At 39.9% G+C, this 20,437-nt stretch overlaps 1 protein-coding gene across 1 annotated transcript in view; it reads left to right on the top strand.

The window, feature by feature from the left end:
- Map3k15 (mitogen-activated protein kinase kinase kinase 15) overlaps positions 1-20,437 on the top strand; it is a 131,443-nt gene that overhangs the window by 45,867 nt on the left and 65,139 nt on the right.

Here is a 20,437-nt window from a genome sequence, read left to right as displayed (position 1 = left end):
ATGAGATCAGACATGTAAAAAAATCCTAATAGGGCCAGGTGGGGTGGTACACATTTTTATTCCCTACACTTAGGAGGCAGAGGCAGGCAGATATCTGAGTTCAGGCTAGCCTGTTCTAAATAACAATTCCAGGCCAGTCAGGGCTATATAGTGAAACTCTGTTTCAAAAAACAAAGAAATTCTAATAACTTGGGGAGATATGCAGTTTAATGAATGGTTTGTCCAAAGTGATAGAGAAGTATAGCAGAAGGAGAGAGTTGTTCTGTTTAGGGGTAGAAAAGCTTCTTTGTATTTTCTGGTATGAGTTTTAAAGAATTAGATCATGGATGGGAGATGGTAGGATGTGGAGGAGAGTAAAAGACCATTCCATTTGACTGGAGTGTGAGCATAGAAGTCTTTTTGCACAAGGTGCATCCAAGTAATAGCCAGTGCAACCAGAACACAAGATGCAAGTGAAGGCAAGTACAGGATATAAGGTTAAGCATAGAGGATGGGATTATATACATGAAAAAGGTATTACATGGTGGTGGTGGTACATGCCTTTAATCCCAGCACTGTAGTCACAGGCACACTTTCATTCTAGGCAGAGGTAGGTGAATCTCTCTGAGTTCTAGGCCAGCCTGGTCTACAGAGCTTGTTCCAGGTCAGCCAGGGATACACAAAGAAACCATGTCTCAAAAAAAAGGAAGAAAGAAAAAGGTATTGATGGTATCTTTTATGCTATGGAGGACTAGCTGAAGCAGTAAGATTGATGTTGCACAATAGATAAAGATGGTGTCTTAGCTAGGGTTTCTGTTGCTGCAATGAAACGCATGACCAAAAAGCAGGTTGGGGAGGTAAGCATTTGTTTGGCTTACACTTCCATGTCACTGTTAATCATGGAAGGAAGTCAGCGCAAGAACTCAAACAGGGCAGGAACCTGGAGGCAGAAGCTGATGCAGAGGCCATGGAGGGGTGCTGCTTACTGACTTGCTCCACATGGCTTACTCAGTCTGCTTTCTTATAGAACCTAGGACTACCAGCCCAGGGATGGCACCTTCCACAATGGGCTGGCTCACTCCCATAAATCACTCATTAGGAAAATGCCCTGGGTTCAATACCGTACAATGAAGAGAAAGATGAGCTATGTGGTCAGTGGTAAAATTTCCTTCTCAAATCCCTCATGGTATCAGATTTTAAAAAAAAAAAATTATTCATTTTTACATACCAACCGCAGTCCCCCCTTCCACCACTCCCCTCATGCCCCCTTATTCACCATCCACTCCTCCAAAAGGGTAAGGCCTCCCATGGGGAGTCAACAGAGCTTGGTACATTCAGCTGAGGCAGGACCAAGCCCCTCACCACTGCATCAAGGCTGAGCAAAGCATCCCACCATAGGGAATGGGCTCCAAAAAGCCAGCTCATGCACCAGGGACAGATCTTGGTCCCACTGCCAGGGGCTCCTCAAACAGACCAAGCTACACAACTGTCTCTCACATGCAGAGGGCCTAGTTCAGTCCTATGCAGGCTCCACAGCTGTCGGTCTAGGGTTTGTGAGTTCCCACAAGAAGATGCCAGCTGATTTGGTTTTAATGAAAGACCTTATTAGCAGTTCTCCTATGCCAAAATCTGTCACCTGTTACACTGCCATCAAATTTTAGAAGTCTTTGAGAATTTTAAGAAAATATTCTGATTGTCTTTTTCTATATAAGTTTGAATAGATAGCAACCCACTTTATCCATATGTAATTAACCCTGTATCTTGTTCCCTATGTCCATGTGTGTGTTGTATATCTGCTATATAAGATATATTCTAATTTAATCTCTTATAATTATATGTTGTAAATTTAATGTACATTCAGTATTTGTTATGCGCAATGCCTCACCCTAGTATCTAGAGGATGATTTAGCATATGGAGGTTGAATAAATACCAATTAATGTGGAAAAAAAATGCCCTATAGGCTTGCCTACAGCCTGATCTTCTGTAGGCATTTTCTCAATTGAGGATCCCTCCTCTTTAATGACTAGCTTGTATCAAGTTGACTGAAAACTAGCCAGTATAGTGTTGGTTTTTTTTCCTGTGAGTGTGTATGTGCACGTGTGCATGTGTGTGCATGCATGCATGTGTGTGTGTGTAACTTAGAAAGTATTGCTTAGAGACTACAAGCCTCAAAAGTAGGTAAATTAGCTAAAATGATGTAGCAAAGAGCCTGCAAATCCAATGATTTAAATAAGATTTAAATTTTCCTCTTGATAGATAGCAGGATAGATTTGAGTGAACCAGGCTGTTAGCACAGTAGCACTGCTCTAGAAATTGCTTTTAGACTTCGCACCCAACTATTTTATAGGTTTTTGTTATCCCCTAGACCAGTGGTTCTCAGCCTGTGGGTCGCAACCCTTTGAGGGGTTGAATGACTTTCACAGGGGTTGTATATCAGCTATCCTGCATATCAGATATTTACATTATGATTCATAACAGTAGCAAAGTTACAGTTATGAAGTAGCAACAGAAGTAACATTGGGAGTCAGCATGACATGAGGAACTATATTAGGTCACAGCATTAGAAAGGTTGAGAACCACTGCCCTAGCATGTTGGCATCATCTGCATAGTTGAAGCTTGTTCACTGCCACTCTTACACTGCAACCGATGGTACAGGGTTAGAGACCAGATGGAAGTGTGAGGCAAGTGATTTCCTCCCTCCCTCTTGTTCTTTCAGGAGTTTGTACATTGTATTTTGATCATATTTATCACCTTTCCCAACTACCCCCAGATACACCCCTCTTACCTCCCCACTCAAATTTGTATCCCCACTTTTTAAAACCCATCAAGTCCAATTTGTGATGCCTGTATATTCTTGGTTGTGCAGTCAACCTACAGGGGGCTACACTTTTAAAGACAACTGACTCTCCCTCTCCCTACATTAACAGTTGCTAATAGCTCCTTGAGTAGGGGTGAGACTTCGTGCCCATCTCACCTCTTCATGCTGAGATTTTGTCTGACTTGCACTGGCACAGGTCTTGTGTATGTTGTCACAGCCATTGTGAGTTCATATGTGGAATTGCACTGACATGTCTAGAAAACACTCTTTCCTGCAGTCATTCATGACTTCTGGCTCATACACTCTTTCTGTCCCTCTTCTGCAGTGATCCTGGGACCTCTGGAGGAGGATGTTCCATTTAGGGCTGAGTATTCCACGGTCTCTTATTCTTTGTACCTTGATTAGTTGTGGGTGTTTGCTAATCACCATCCACTACAAACAGAAGTTTCTCTAATGATGGTTGAGAGATATAGTAATCTGTGGTTATGTTGCTAGGAATCTGTTTAATATTATATTCATCTAGTAGCATAATAGTAGATTACACTCTAGGGCTACAGGTTTGGGGCCTGATAATGGTCCCAAGTATGAGTTTCATCTTCTGGACTAGGGCTTAAATCCAGTCAGAAAGTAGTTGTTACTGCCATGATATTCATGACACTATTGCACCACTGGGGATGTCTTTCTGGATCAGGGGTGTGTGTGTGTGTGTGTGTGTGTGTGTGTGTGTGTGTGTGTGCATAGATACATATATACATGTATATATGTGTGTACATACACATATTATGTGTGCATGTATGTGTACTCAATAAAGAAGGAGTTGAAATGGAGTCACTCCACTAGATACCATAGGCTAACAAATAAAAAGCGCCTTGCTAGGAATGATTTGCTTCTTTTGGAGTTATTGGCCAGTAAGGTTCCATAGACCCCCAACATTACATGTGATTGCCAGTGCTATTGGTTACCCTACAGATCTTGATGGCAAGACCCTGTTCTGATGATACCACATACTTGATTCATAGAACATGAAGAAATCAAGCTGTTATTCATCTGGAAGCCCCATCCTTGCAGGATAGCTTTCCTAGTGTGGAAAGGTGCTGTGCATGCTACCGGAGGAGAAAAGTAAATGAGGGATTTTCTTTAAAGTGGTATCTTAGTTAGGGTTGCTATTGCTGTGTTGAAACACCATGACTAAAATCAACTTTGGGAGGAAAGGGTTTATTTGGCTTACTGTTTATCATTGATGGAAGTCAGGACAGGAACTCAAACAGAGCAAGAACCTGGAGGCAGGAGCTGATGCAGAGGCTATGGAGGAGTGCTGCTTACTGGCTTGCTCCTCATGGTTTGCTCAACCTGCTTTCTTATAAAACACAGGACCACCAATCCAGGGAGAATATCACCCATAATTGGCTGGGCCCTCCCCCATCAATCACTAATTAAGAAATGTCCTATGGTCCTGCTTACAGCCTGACCTTCTGGAGGCATTTTCTAAGTTGAGGTTCTGTCTTCTCAGATGACTCTAGCTTGTGTCAAGTTGACATAAAATTAGTCAGTACAAGTGAGTTGCTACTACTTATATTCTGTTGATATGAGCTTAGTTGACTCCATATTGCTGCAAGTGAAGTTGGAAAATGTAGTGTACTGGCTGGTTTTGTATGTCAATTTGACAGAATCTAGAATCATCTGAGATGGGGGAAACTCAATTAAGAAAATCCTTCCATGAGATCCAGCTGTAAGGCATTTTCTTAATTAGTGATTGATGAGGGCGGGCCCAGCCCATGGTGGGTGATATCATCTCTGAGCTGGTGGTCCTGGGTTCTATAAGAAAGCAGGCTGAGCAAGCCATGAAAGCAAGCAGCATTCCTCCATGGCCTCTGCATCAGGTCCTGCATCCAGGATCCTGCCCTGTTTGAGTTCCTGTCCTGATTTCCTTCAGTGATGAACAGCAATGAAGAAGTGTAAGCCAAATAAACCCTTTCCTCACCAACCTGCTTTTTGATCATGGTGTTTCATTGCAGCAATAGAAACCCTAACTAAGACATGTAATTTCTAGCTAAGTGGCCATACAAACATGACTACTATGAATTTGCAGGATAAATAGTTTCAAATTCAACCTCTCAAAATATCAGGTGTCTAAATGTCTTAATTCTAATATCTCTCTTCTTCCATTGATAATATATAGAAAAAAGTAAATATTTTAAGAATCACACTGAGATACATTCTTTTCTGCCTCCAGTAAGTAAGCTGTTACTTACATAATTATGTCAGATCAATACAGAAGAGTATTCTGGAAATGTATGCAACTTGGTTTGATAGCTAGGGGCCTGTAGCATGGCCTCATAAGTCTTCCAATGAATGACATCTTCAAGTAAGGAATACATAAAGTAAGTGTTCCAAATGAGCTGAGAATTACTCAGATCATCTGGTTTCCCAGTTTCAGAGGCTGTACTTTTCAGCAGCTGTATTAAGCTTCAAATTGCTGACAGACCACTGGCAGCATCTTTAAGATAACAACAAAACAGGAGCCCATGTTTTCCCAGAATCTTGTAACCCATATAAAGTCATGTCTCTTAAATCAAGATAAAATATTACAAGCAGTAAAAATGTGTAGATTTTAAATATATAATTTGATGAATTTGAGAAATGCATATACCCATCTAAAGAGCACCCCTGCCAAAATAAAGAACTCTCACCCTAGAAGTTTCTTGTTCAGCTTTGTCTACAACCTCTACCTCTCCATAGGCAACCAATGTTGCAACTGCTATGTCCATATATTAGTTTTCCTTGTCCTTAAACTTCGCATAAATAGAATCATACAACACACTCTCTTCTGTGTTTGGCTTCAGGATTTCAACAGCATGTTGATGATATTCATATATGCTTTTGTGTGTATCACTAGCTAGTTTTTTGTTGTGTAGAATATTCCATTGTATAGATATTCCATGATTTATTCATTTTACTGATAGGCATTTAGGATGCTCCAGGTTTGGAATGCTAAAATAAATGCCTTTGTAATCATTTCTTGTGCATGTTTTTATATAGAAATATACATACACTTATGTTGGACATATATTATGTGTGTGCAGTAGATACCAGCAAATAATGATGAAATTTTGATTCATCAAGGGTAGGAGGCATCATAATCTCTCTGAAAATGTGTGTTCTCCTTCATGTTCTTCACCCCAAACCCCAGTGGCTTTTAAATTCAACACTCCAAAGTAGGGGGAACATCTTAGGAATGAATGCCAGCCTTCATTAAACCTGAGAAAACAAAATCTAATAATTCTGTTCCCTCAATGTAGTGAGCTCCAATTTTAGTAATACTTGCCTCCATGTGATTGATTGTTGACTTAAAAGAATTAAATATGTCATCACTTATGAAATTCTTGAGGAAATTCCTGGTGCACTATAAGTACTATAAAAATTAGCTTGTTAAGTAAGAACTGGGAGCCATGTAAGTTGCTTGTTGCTATTTTTTAACTAGACAGAATAGAGTGTACCCATTGTCAAATAGTGGATAAAATAATGATTACTGTCCTCTCAAAGGACTGAAAGAATAAAACAGTGTTTGAAATGGAAACTTGAATCTAAAAGTAGATATAACAGTGTGATATGATTCAGAGACAAATGTATTTCCAATCTGGAGGGAGACTATTGCACACAAAACACAAACATCCCTTTTGCTTTCTGATCTCAAACCTCCTGTCAGATACTGACTCTGTTGAGCCCCAGCAAGGGTCCTTGGTACTGAGAACCTTATTTTTCACACAGAGTTTCCAATTGCTTCAGCTGTATGCGTAGTCTTGAAGTTCATGTTTCTATTTTCACTTGTCCAGCTGTCAACATAGTTGTAGGATCTGGCTTTGTATACAGTTTTAAGGAAGTTAGCAGTGCTACCTTATATGTATAAGGGAAAATAGTGGTGGTGGTGGGGAAGGAGTATTCCTGCATTTCAGTTGACCTTTAACTTTTAGGAAGTGAACCAAAACATGACCATAAATTAGTTACTAAAGGTTGGCAGGCATGAATGATGTTTGACCCTCAGATGGCAAGGGCTCCCTGTCAGTGGGAAAGCTAGCTTGAGCCAGTCAGCATTTCCTGGTATCTTCCACTTCACTGCATTCAGAAGCCCAGTCAAAGCTACTTGAAGTTTCCACTGAGCAGTTAAACTGCTGGCCTCTCATGGTGTAGAATCCTTTATGAGCAATTTTGTATTTGCTATTGCTTTTATAGACAAGACTTTACTATGTACACTATTGCAGGCATAATTTTCTTTTTTTTTTTTTTTTTTTTTTTTTGGTTTTTCGAGACAGGGTTTCTCTGTGTAGCTTTGCGCCTTTCCTGGGACTCACTTGGTAGCCCAGGCTGGCCTCGAACTCACAGAGATCCGCCTGGCTCTGCCTCCCGAGTGCTGGGATTAAAGGCGTGCGCCACCACCACCTGGCTGCAGGCATAATTTTCTAACCAAGGATCTAGCCAGTGGGCTGAAAGATGACTATGCTAGACAGTGTTTTCGTTTTTGTTTTCTATCACTATTATATTAACTGAGAGAAACAACTTAAAGAAGAAAATACATTGTTTAGCTCTCGGCTTCAGAAGTTTTAGACCATAGTACTCAGCTCCATCACTTCTGGGTCTGTGGTGAGGCAGTGTATGGTGGGGATCACATAAAAGAGCAGGGAAACTCACTTCATGGCTGACAGGAGGAAAAGGGAAAGAGGGAGACAAGAAATATCTTTCCAGAGCATGCCTCCAGTGACTCACTTACTCCAAGTTTTCACTCCCTCCTAATGATGACATCATATTATGAATCTCTGAACAGAATGACTAGATCAGAGCCCTCAGGATCTAGTCATTTCCCAAAGATTCATCAGCTGGCAACTAAGCCCCTAATATATGGCCCCAATGGGGATATTTCATATCTAAACTATAACATTCTACCTCTGCCTCCCTAAAAGCTCATGTCTGTCTCATAATACAAAATGCATTCAATTTATTTCCAGGAGTCCCTATAATCTTAACAGTTCTGGCAGTGTTAAAAAGTCCAAGCCCAAAGTCTCTCTGAAGACTAAAGGTAAACTATTAGCTGTGAACCTCTGTAAAATGTAGAAAGCATGCTGTTTACAGTCCACACTCAAAGGCACAGAAAAAATTCCGGTCCCAAAAGGAGAAATGGGGCCAAAGAAAAGAGGAATGGAACAAAAGAAAGACTAGAACCCAGTAGGACAAACCTTAAACCCTGTAGATCCATGTCTAGCATCCATGACATGTGGTGCCATTATGTGAGCTCTAGGTGGGTTAGGGTTGTCCTGTTGCTATAACCTTGCTGTTTGCAACCTATATGTGGACTTTTGGGCTGGTCCTGCTCACCCCCTGCAGCTTTCTTTAGATGTTCAATTTTCTGGTATCCATAGAAGTTGTATCTGCACAGCTTTACACATTGCCCTTTAGGTGTTGCCTGCAGGAATCTTGATCCTGCCACACATTGCCTATCCCCGCTCCCCAGGCTTTCTTTTGAATTCTGAGTAAAGCCTCATGACCTCATAACTCTTGTTTTCTGTATCCTTGTAAAAACAGTATCTTATAGGCAACATCCAGGTCTCTTGCCAGCTTAAGCAGTATCTGTGCCCCCTTGGACTATAGCTTCAGTGGCCTATAAGTGCTTGGATGAGTGAACATGGAGAAACACTTTCCAAATGGCCTTATGCCAGCAGAGAGCCCTAGAGCTCTTTTTTCAAAGAAAAATCTTTCAAGTTAGTTAATCTTTATACCCTTGAGCCTGCAACGACCAGGTCTTGGTCATTCCTGAAGATATTCAAGGTATCTTTTCTATGTCCTGATGCAAAATAGTTGGCTTCTTTTAAAGGCCCAGATTTCTTCAGCAGCCATGTTTTCCCTGGCCCCAACATTAACTGTTGCTTTTCTGCTCAACTTGCAAATATCCAAATCTTTCTGCTTCCAGTTCTCATTGTAAACTTGGCTAAAAGCAGATGCCACAATCTAAATGACTGCTTCCCTTGAACTTTCCTCTGCCAAATTTAGTAGTTTACCACCTTTTTTTATTCTATTTTTTGTATGAGTGTTTTCCCTGCATGTATGTCTGTGTATCACTTGAATGCCTTGTACCTGTGGAGGCCAGAAGAAGCACAGATACCCTGGAATTGGAGTCACAGAGGTTGTGAGCCGCCATGTGGGTGCTGGTAAATTGAACCCGTCTTTTGAAAGAACAGCAGATACTCTTAACCACTGAGCCATCTCTCCAGCTCAATCTATCACCTTTAAATTGAGCCTACTATAAAATCTCAAGACACTGTAGACAGGTTCTATTTCATGATACTATAGCATGAATATCCTCTACTCTAATTTCCAATAGAGTTCTTGTTCTCATCTGAAATATCATAAGCACAATCTTTTTTTCACATTTTTATTAAGAAAATTTTTTCATTCATTTTACACACCAAAGATCCCCCTCTTCCCTCCTCCTGCCCCCTCAAATTCCCCTCCCAACCCATCCCCCACTCCCTCCCACAAGAAGGTAAGGCCTCCCATGTGGAGGCACATTCAGTAGAGGCAAGTCCAAGCCCTTCCCTCTGCCTCAAGGCTGCACAAGGTGTCCCATCATAGGTAGTAGGCTCCACAAAGCCTGCTCATGCACCAGAGATGGATTCTGATCCTACCGCCAGGAGGCCTCCCAAGCAGATCAAGCTATACAACTGTCTCACCATGCAAAGGGCCTAGTCCAGTCCCATGTAGGCTCCACAGCCATTATTGATCCAACTTTCATGAGTTCCCTCTAGATTGGTTTGGTCGTCCCTGCATGTTTCCCTATCATGATCCTGATGCACTTGTATAAGCATAATCTTTACTGTCTGCAGTTTATTAGCCTTCTGGTCTTCTGAGCTCTAGAATCACCCTTCCATGATTCTGTTATTCTGATTGTAACCAAATCAAACTTTGCTTACAACTTTCTAGCTTATATCTCCAGATGTTTTCAAACTCCTAAGGAAACCAATTCCAAAGGCTTCTGAACCACATTATTAGGTAAACCTATAGTTCCTCCCTACTCCTTGGCACCATAAGTCTGTATTTGTCAATGTTCTCTACAGGAGAAGAGCCAATAGGTTATGTATGTGTGTATGTATGTATATATGTGTTTAAGTACATTATACATTGTATATAATTATAAAGGATAATTTAATACATTGGCTTATACATTTGAAAGCTATATAGTCTAACAATGGCCATCTGTACTATAATGGAAAGTCCGAGAACATGGCAGTTTCCTCAGTCCAAGAAGCTAGAAGTCTCAGCAGAATAAGAGAAACTAATGATTCATTCCCAGTCCAAGGCTACAGGTATGGAAGCTCTTGTAACGTTGCTGATGTGAGTCTACATTGAAAGGCTGAAGAACCTGGGGTCTAATGACCACAGGCAATTGAGGCAGCAGCAGTAGACCTGCTTGTTTGGGGAAAAGTGGAGCTTGCATGTGGTGACTCTTTTCCCCTCTTTTCTATCTGGGTCCACATTCTGGCCAGATCTTTCCACTTTGGTTACTGTCCCTGGAAATGGAGGGATGGGATAATTGATTACATTAACTTAATCTGGCATACATCAGGGGGACACTAATCTTACTCAGAACCTGTAGAAGCCATCTCAGCTTCTGGGCTCCCCAGCCAGGTCATTGTTTAAGTGAAAGGACATTTTGTCCGGGAGAGTTGTGTGGGCTTGTCATCTCTGGAGTAGCCATCAGCCTCCTTTTCTCTCTTCTGTTCATATTCACTATTCACTGTAACCATCTCCTTTCTATGGTTCTATAAATAGCCATTCTGTATTACATGTTTGTCATAAGTAGACAAATGCTATCTTCCAATTGTCATAGTACATTGTCTTCAGGTACCTAAAAGCAAAGATATTTGTTATTGCTTTCCTACAAATGAGAACTATAATCACTGCCAACTTAGAATTATATAATTCCAACTTTTATTTTATAGAGGATAAAGAACAAAGTAAAGTTCCAAAATTTAACAGCTGGTCAGTTTGATGTGGACCCATAACTATATTTTTTAGCATAACATGATATGTAATACTAGTTTTTAAAGCTAATGTAATAATATCATGGCATCATTAATTACACTAATCTCAAAATGCTTTAATTTATATTTTTGTGCCTTCAGGACTACCAAAACAAGCCATGGGATTCCACTTAAAATTGCTGGGCAATCTCTTTATATTTCTTGGGTTGGCACATATAATTGAGAGTATTAGATGGTAGCTGAATGTTGACACTGTTTTCATAATAGATACTTTTGTTAAGAAACAAATGTTTCTTATTGTCATAAAAGCATGTAATCTAAAATTTACACTTAAGGAATTTTAAGCTTGTGTCTCAGTAGTATTAAATACATTCTACTGTTATAAAGCAGATCTCTAGAACTTTTTCCTCTCCCAAGCCTGCATTTGTGTATTTATTTTTCAGCTCTACTTTCCTCCTCCTGAGCATCAAGTAATTACTAGTTTTTCTATGAATTGGACTACCTTTAGCATGCTATGTAAGTGTAGTCTTCTATTTCTGTCTCATTTGACTTCATGTAATCAAGTTCCATACCCATTGTGCTATGTACCAAAACTCCCTTCTTTTTAAAGCCTGAGTAAGATTTCATTGTATGGATAGACCACATATTGTCTATCCATTCATCCTTTGATGGATTTTTTTTCCTTTGATGGATTTTTAGGTTAACTTCACCTCTTGGTTATTGTGACTCCTGCTGCTATGAACAAAAATCCAGCTGCATTAGTTTCCTGAGAAAATAAATTACTTTGTTTCCTTCTGAACAACAGCCTTTACGATAATACATGTTGCTTTTACAAACTATTTTCCTTTTCTGTCTGCTCACTGGCCACCTTGATCCTACCATATCATCCTGTTTTATTTCCTTTTTGGTTGCCTCCTGCTTGTTCTTTATTTACTGACTCATTTATATATCAACAGAAGTCTGTATGTTAAAGAGAAGTGAGCTAATGAGGAATGAATGAAGGTAGAAGGTGATTTTTAAAAAACCATCTGTGTGCATTACATACCCACACACATTTGAATTTACACAAATAAGCAAACTCATTCTCCACAAAGTAATTGTACTGCAATAATCTGCATTTGACAGTGTTGCCTTCATTCAGAATATTAGTTTATCAGAGAGGAAGTTTTGTTTTTGTTTTGCCTCCGGAATTGTCTAAAAGCCGACTTAGAAGAAACACAGAAAATTAATATAATTTTAGTGTATTTTACAGACAGACAAATCTGAGTTTGAATTACAGCACCAATACTTAAGTCTTATGATCAGTGACAAAGCATTTTTTTCCTTGTCAAGTTAAGATTCTTTGGCTACATAGTTAGTAGGTCAGCTTGATTTATATGAGAACCTATCTCAAAGATAGATAGATAGATAGATAGATAGATAGATAGATAGATAGATAGATAGATAGATAGATAGATAGATAATACATACATACAGTTTTAAAAGATGAATTTAGAAGGTATCTCTTACTTGAAATGTTTGGGACTAGAGTATTTTTCTTGTTTTTAGGGTTCCCCCACAGATTTTAGAATAGTTACAGACCTTACCAGTTGAATACTCTCATCAAAAATATGAAATTTGGGGCTGGAGAGATGACTCAGCAGTCAAAAGCTCTGACTGAGCTGTTTTTCCAGAGAACCTTTGTGTGATTCCCAGCACCCACATGACTCAGAACAGTCTATAACTCTAGTCCCAGAGGATCTGATGCCCTTATCTTCCATCCTTGGACACTATATGCACAAGGTGCACAGACAAATTCAAGCAAAACATCCATACACATAAAAATTAATTTTTTTTAGAAATCTGAATGTCCAAATATGATACTCTTAAAATTTTGGATTTTTAGATTAGGGATACTCAACCTGAATTACTTGGAATAGTAATGGCATGAAGCAGGTGCTTATCTATGGCTATTAATATCACTGTGTAATTTGATCTTTCAGTTTACCAGACTTCAGTGATAACTTCTGATCACTTCCAAGAATCAAAACAATTGACAAAATGCAGAGATTACCACCAAAGAAGATACTTACCTTCAGCTTTGGAGGAAATTCATAAGGAGAAGCTTATAGCTGTGTTGTTAGCACAGAATATTGTTGGAGCAAGCATGTGCTCTCTAAGATAACAAAGTAGTGGATTACAGAGTTTTCATACTTTGTTTTTGTCATCTTCCCACAGTAGTCCCTCCTCTGCTTTCATGGGAGATGACTATTTTGAATAGGACAAGGTTTATTTAAATGCCAGTATTGGAAGGAAAAAGGAGTAGTAATATGTTTGGTGATTTCATAGTTAATTACAATATGTGTTTCAGCCTTGGTATGATTGACATTTGAGCTCAATAATTCTCTGTAATTGGAGCTATCCATAGTCTTTACCTACTAGGTACCAAGAACTTACCGCCTCCAGATGTAGCAATTTAAAATGTCTCCAGACTTTGACAAACGGCCCACGGAAAACAAGAACTTTGCTGGTTGAGTGTACTGCTCTATAGGGAGGCTTTTCAGGATGTGCAAAGAGCACCTACTTTGACATTTGAATTGCAATACCTTGACAACGTAAATTCAGTTTGCTCATCTGTAAACTGGATTGATGATGCCTGTAGTGAGCATTAAATGAGATAGCCATATGCAGGTATCCTGTACAGCCATAGCATCTGGAAAGCAGTTCATTAAAGTTCAGTCCTGCCTTCATTTATCCCACATTTATACTTCTTAGGTCAAATTGAGAGTTAACTTAGTGGCATACAAAATTATTGTAGTATCAACATGGTAAGTGCCACATGATTTAGTGGATTAGCATGTAGGAATTAAGGGTTGTTCAAAGTAGACAAGAACTATTTGTAAACTATTTGTAGATCTCTGAGACAAGGCAGTTCAGTTCAGGCACCCTCTCCACTATTGCTAGTAGTCCAGGCTGGGGTCATTCTTAGGAATTCCTGGCAACTAACCTAGCACCGGGTTTCTCTCTATCCCTATGATAGCTCTCTCTATCATGGTATCTCTTCCATTGTTTTCCCCCTCCATCCCTGTTCCAGCTCAACCATCCCATTCCCTTATGTTCTCATCCCGCTATCCCCTAACCTCCATTGCCCACCCCTCTTCCCCAGTTCACTCATGGAGATCTCGTCTATTTCCCATTCCCAGGGCGGTCCATGCGTCCCTTTTTGGGTCTTCCCTGTTAGCTTCTTTTGAGTTGTAGGTTGTTGCCTGAATACCTTTTGTTTTATATCTAGTATCCACTTATGAGTAGGTGACTTCTTCTTGTTTTAGAACTTTCAGGTGTGCTGTTAAGTCACTAGTGTGAGATTTCTCCAACTTCTTTATGTGGACATTTAGTGCTATGAATTTTCCTCTTAGCACTGTTTTAATGGTGTCCCATAAGTTGGGGTATGTAGTACATTCATTTTCATTGAACTCCAGGAAGTCTTTAATTTCTTTATTTCTTCCTTGACACATTGATGTTTCAGTTGAGCATTATTCAGTTTCCATGAGATTGTACACTTTCTGTAATTTTTGTTGTTGTTGAAATCTAACTTTAAGCCATGGTGGTCTGATGGAATATAGGAGGTTATTCCAATTTTTTTGTATCTGTTGAGATTTGCTTTGTGACGGAGTATGTGGTCTATTTTAGAGAAAGTTCTATGGGGTGCTGAGAAGTTTGATGTGTGATTTAAGCTTTAGTAATGTTTCTTTTACATATGTGGGTGCCCTTGTATTTAGGGCATAAATGTTCAGAATTGAAATTTTATCTTGGTGGATCTTTCCTATGATAAGTATGTAATGTGCTTCTCCATCTCTTTTGATTGATTTTAGTTTGAAGTCTATTTTGTTAGATATTAGGATAGCTACACCAACTTGCTTCTTAAGTCCATTTGATTGGAAAGACTTTTCCTAGCCTTTTACTCTGAGGTAGTGTCTGTCTTTGAAGTTGAGGTGTGTTTCTTGTATACAGCAGAAAGATAGGTCCTGCTTTTGTATCCATTCTGTTAGCCTGTGCCTTTTTATAGGTGAATTAAGTCCATTGATATTAAGGGATATTAATGACCAGTGATTGTTAATTACTGTTATCTTTTGGTGGTAATGTGTGTGTATTTCTCTTCTTTGGGATTTACTGCTGTGGGGTTACCTATTTCCTGTGTTTTTGTGGGTATATCTGACTTCCTTAGGTTGGAATTTATCTTCTAGTGCTTTCTGTAGGGTTGGATTTGTGGATAGGGATTGTTTAAATCTGGTTTTGTCTTGGAATATCTTGTTTACTCCGTTTATGGTGATTGAAAGTTTTGCTGGGTATATTATTCTAGGATGGCATCCATGGTGTCTTAGTGTCTGCATTACATCTGTCCAGGACCTTCTGGCTTTCAAAGTCTCTATTGAGAATTCAGGTGTTATTCTGATGGATCTGCCTTTATAAGTCACTTGACCTTTTTCCTTTGCTGCTCTTAATATTCTTTCTTTATTCTGTATGTTTAGTGGTTTAATTATTATGTAGCAAGGGGACTTTTTGGGGGGTCTAGCCTATCTGGTGTTCTATAAGCTTCTTGTATCTTCATAGATATTTCCTTCTTTGAGTTGGGGAAGTTTTCTTCCATGCTTTTGTTGAATATATTTTCTGTGCCTTTGAGTTGGTATTCTTCTCCTCCTTCTATCCCTATTATTTTTAGATTTGGCCTTTTCATGGTGTCCCAGATTTCCTGGACATTTTGTGTTATGACTTTTTTGGCTTTGGTATTTTCTTTGACTGACGAATCTGTCTCCTCTATTGTATCCTCTACACCAGAGATCCTCTCTTCCATCTCTTGTATTCTGTTGGTTATGCTTGCATCTGTGTTTCCTGTTCATTTACTCAGATTTTCTATTTCCAGCATTCCTTCTGTTTGTGTCTTCTTCATTGTTTCTATTTCAATTTTCAGATCTCGGAACTGTTTCCTTCATGTGTTTAATTGCTTTTTCATGGTTTTCTTGACTTTCTTTAAGGGATTTATTGATTTCTTCCATTTTTTGTTTGTCTTTTCCTCAATTTCTTTAAGGAAATTTTTCATTTTTTCCTATTTTTAAGGTCGCTTTCTTCTGCTTCTACATTTTGATGTTCAGGTCTTGCTGTTGGAGGAGGGCTAGGTTCTGATGATGCCATATTGCTCTTTATGTTGTTGTATGTATTTTTGCATTGACATCTGCCCATCTCTTCCTCTAATATGTGCAAGAGGTGCCTGTGTCTGAGCAAGTTGCTATTGGTCCACTTTGTGCTTATTGTATCTGTGTCTCAGGCGGCCCCTCTGGGTCCAGCCTTAGCTCTTGGCCTAATTGGAGCTGGCAGATTCTGTATTTCAGGGAGCTGCTCTTGACCCAATTCAAGATAGCCGAATCTGTGATTCGGGAATTCGCTCTTGGTCTTATCAGGGCTCTTGGTCCAGTCAGAGCTGGTGGATTCTGTGTCTCAGGAAGCCTTTCTTAGTCCAGTGAGAGCTGGCAGATTCTGTGTCTCAGGAAGCCACTCTTGGTCCAACAAGAGCTGGTGGACTCTTGGTCCAATGGGAGCTGGTAGATTCCTTGTCTCAGGAAGTTACTGGGGTCACAGGCAGATGGGTATTGAGGTAGGGCATGGGTCTTGTAGATTGCAGGGTCTAATGGGGGGTTTTGGTGGGGGAGCCTGGTCTTGGGAGTTTTCCCTGCTGGCCAGCAACTGGGGCAAAGTTGGGTGGGGGTTCCAGGGGACCGGCTGTGTCCCAGGGCCTGGGTCCCAGAGGCTAGTAAAGGAGTTTTAAAGAGTAGTTGTCTTTACTACTTAACACCACTCTTTCTAATAAGATTTAGAATATGGTTTTTGTGTTTATTTTTTTATCTTGTACATTTTGGAGAAAAATGCCTTCTCACCTTCTCTAGTGGCTTAAGGTGTTTTTTTTTTTAACTTATAACATTAGAGTCAGATATAAGAGACTTTGTGTTAACACATCTTCTTGTTTTTTTAATTAATTTTAGGTTACTTTAACTTTTTTACTGTTGTTTTTTTAATAACGATTAAAAATTAGCACACAGAGTAATAGATTTAATTACAGTATTTTCAAATTTTTTTAGATTATAATATAACATTCTATTGTGCTTATCTCTCCACTATTTTTCCTTGTCCTTCCCCCTGCTGTTCTTTCTTCCCCTGATACTCCCTTCTGCTTTCATGTTACAAATACATATATATTAAATCTTAGACTCTGCATAGGAAAGAAAACATGATATTTACCTTTGATTTAACAAATCTTTCATCTTTGAACCTCAATATCCAGAAAATTCCAGTGATACAGCATTACTTGTCAGTCAGTCACTTCCTTGATGCTTTAAATTTCATGGTAGTAAGTATTGGCAGCTACCAGATTCAGATATCGTTTTAAGAGCCAAGACATTATTTGGTTTTTGGGTTTTTTTGTTTGTTTGTTTGTTTTTTGTCATTCTTTATTTATTTATTTATTAAGAAATTTTCTATTCATTTTACATACCAACCACAGGTTCCCCTGTCCTCCCTCCTCCCACCACCCAGCCTTCCCCCCAACCCATCCCCCAATTCCAACCTCCTCCAAGGCAAGTTTTCCCATGGGGAGTCAGCAGAGCCTGGTACATTCAGTTGAGGCAGGCCCAAGCCCCTCCTCCCTGCACCAGGGCTGCACAAGGTGTCTCACCATGGGCATTAGGCTCCAAAAAGCCAGCTCATGCACTATGGACAGGTCCCAATCCCACTGCCTGGAGGCCCCCTAAACAGTTCAAGCTAAGCAACTGTCTCACCTATCCAAAGGGCCTAGTCCAGTACCAGGGTGGCTCCTCAGCTATTGGTCTACAGTTCATGTGTTTCCACTAGTTTGGCTAGTTGTCTCTGTACTTTTTCCCATCATGGTCTTGATGTCCCTTGCTCATAGAATCCCCCCTCTCTCTCATCAATTGAACTCCTGGAGCTCAGCTTGGCACCCGGCCATGAATATCTGCATCAGCTTCCATCAGTCACTGGATGAGGGCTCTATGATGACAGTTAGGGTATTCAGCCATCTGGTCACCAGAGTAGGCCAGTTCAGGCACCTTCTCAACTATTGCCAGTAGTCTATGGTGGGGTCATCCTTGTGGATTCCTGGAAACTTCCCTAGCACTCTGTTTCTCCCTAGTTCCACGATGTCTTCATTTATCATGGTATCTCTTTCCTTGCTCTCCCACTCTGTTCATGTCCCAGCTTGAACCCCCCGTTCCCCTATGTTCTCATCCCCCATCCCTTGTCCTCCATTAGCCTCCCTGGCCCCCAGATTGCTCATGTGATCTCATCTATTTCTCCTTTGCTGGGCGATCCATGCATCCTTCCTAGGGTCCTCCTTACTAGCTAGCCTCCCTGGAACTGTGAATTGCAGTCTGGTTATCCTTTGCTTTACATCTAGTATCCACTTATGAGTGAGCACATACTATGTTTGTCCTTCTGAGCCTGGGTTACCTCACTCAGGATGATATTTTCTAGTTCCATCCATTTTGCCTGCAAATTTCATGATGTCATTGTTTTTCTCTGCTGAGTAGTACTCCATTGTGTATATGTACCACATTTTCTTTATCCATTCTTCAGTTGAGGGGCATCTGGGTTGTTTCCAGGTTCTGGCTATTACAAATAATGCTGCTATGAACATAGTTGAAAATGTGTCCTTGTGGTATGATTGAGCATTCCTTGGATATATGCCCAAGAGTGGTATAGCTGGGTCTTGAGGAAGATTGATTCCCAATTTTCTGAGAAACCACCATAATGATTTCCAAAGTGGCTGTACAAGTTTGCATTCCCACCTACAGTGGAGGAGTGTTCCCCTTGCTCCACATCCTCTCCAACATAAACTGTCTTCAGTGTTTTTGGTCTTAGCCATTCTGACAGTTGTAAGATGGTATCTCAGAGTCGTTCTGATTTGCATATCCCTGATGCCAAGACATTATTTGTAATACATTTTAATATATAAAATAAACTATTAATCATTAACCATTTGTCTTAATCATTATCTATTGCTGTGAAGAGACACTATGACCAAGGCAACTATTATAAGAGAAAGTATTTAATTGGGAGGTTGCTTACAGTTTCAGAGGTTTAGTCCATTATCATTATGGTAGGAAGCATGGCAGCATGCAGGCAGGTGCTAGAGCAGTAGCTGAAAGCTGCATCCTGAGCCATAGGTAGAGAGAGAGAGGCAGAGACTGACTGACTGGCTGGCTGGATTTGGCATGGGTTTTTGAAACCTCAAAGGCCACCCCCAGTGATGCCCTTCCTTCAACAAAGCCATACCTATTTTAACAAGGCCATACCTCCTAATCCTTGTAATCCTTCTTAAATAGTGCAATTCCCTGGTGACTAAGCATTCAAATATATGGGGGGGGCATTCTTATTCAAACCACCATACCATTCCTTGAGGAAGTCTAATATGTAGGTTGCTAGCAAGTCCTCCACTTGGCATTAAATGGGCAGCATGTGGACATTCTCTATAGATATTTAAGTCCAAGTTCCTATATTGAATCTGGAAGAGCAAATTGTAAGTCTGCATTTATACCTGGGGAAGTCACATTCTCATCTTCTGCCCAATGATTCCATGCACATTTAAAAAGAAAAAGCCTCATTTATAGGAACTACTGAGATTTTCCTGTAGATTCAGCATTTCTTATGTCTCAGAGTGTATATTAAGAAATTTCACATGCATTCATTTCTTTTGATATTGCTCTTGAAATAGGACATGAAAGAATCAGGGAAGGAGGTTTGCAGATTTACCAGGACACATTTCTGAAGGGACACAAGAACCATCAAATTAATCCTGTGCATCTCCTTTCTGAGTTCAATATTTAGGCTAAATATTGTCAGTATCATAGTTTCAGGTAGTGCTTTACAGAAGACTCCAGTACTTGGAAAGCATTTCTAGTTTATCATAGCTGTCTCTAAAGCAATATGTGTTCTGGGAGCTGTCAAAAAAGAGATATTTATGTGGTAGGGAATGATTTTATTTGGAAGTTAGGTGACTATATTCTACCTCCACTTTGTTGATGTCTACCCAGGCACCTGTAAGCAAGTCATGTGACTTCTCAGGAATTAGAGTAGAGTGACAGTAAAATGGCTCAGCAGGTAAAGGTACTTACTGCCAAACCTTACCACCGGAATTCAATTCCCAGGACCCATATGGTAGAAAAAGGAAATTAATTCCCCCAAATTGACCTCCACATGGATGCTGTGGCATGTTTACATACATACATGCATGCACATACCTGCATGAATACGCAATGAGTGTAGTAAAAATGTAAAAGGAGAATGGGTTATATGTTGCATACAAGCCTTTTGGTTGTACTCAGTGCACAGTTGCAAGATCACCTGGCACTACCCCAAATATTTCAGTAATTGGTGTTGACCAGATGAAAGGAAGGCTCCAACTATAATGATCAGTTTAGTTAAACCTGAATGAAAGGACTCATTTATGATAGAAATAGGTGGCTGCTGAGGAAGGTTGGTACTAGAGATTGAGGACTACATACTTATGAGGGATTTGGATTTTGTTCTGTAGATACTAGAGTGTTTCTGATAATTAAGCAGGG

This window comes from Peromyscus californicus, unplaced genomic scaffold (genome assembly GCF_007827085.1).
Source record: "Peromyscus californicus insignis strain IS unplaced genomic scaffold, ASM782708v3 Scaffold_10__1_contigs__length_136768540, whole genome shotgun sequence".
NCBI classification, from domain to species: Eukaryota; Metazoa; Chordata; class Mammalia; order Rodentia; family Cricetidae; genus Peromyscus; species Peromyscus californicus.
The sequence above is the reverse complement of the archived record's forward strand: the minus strand, read 5'-3'. Positions and strand labels throughout refer to the sequence as shown.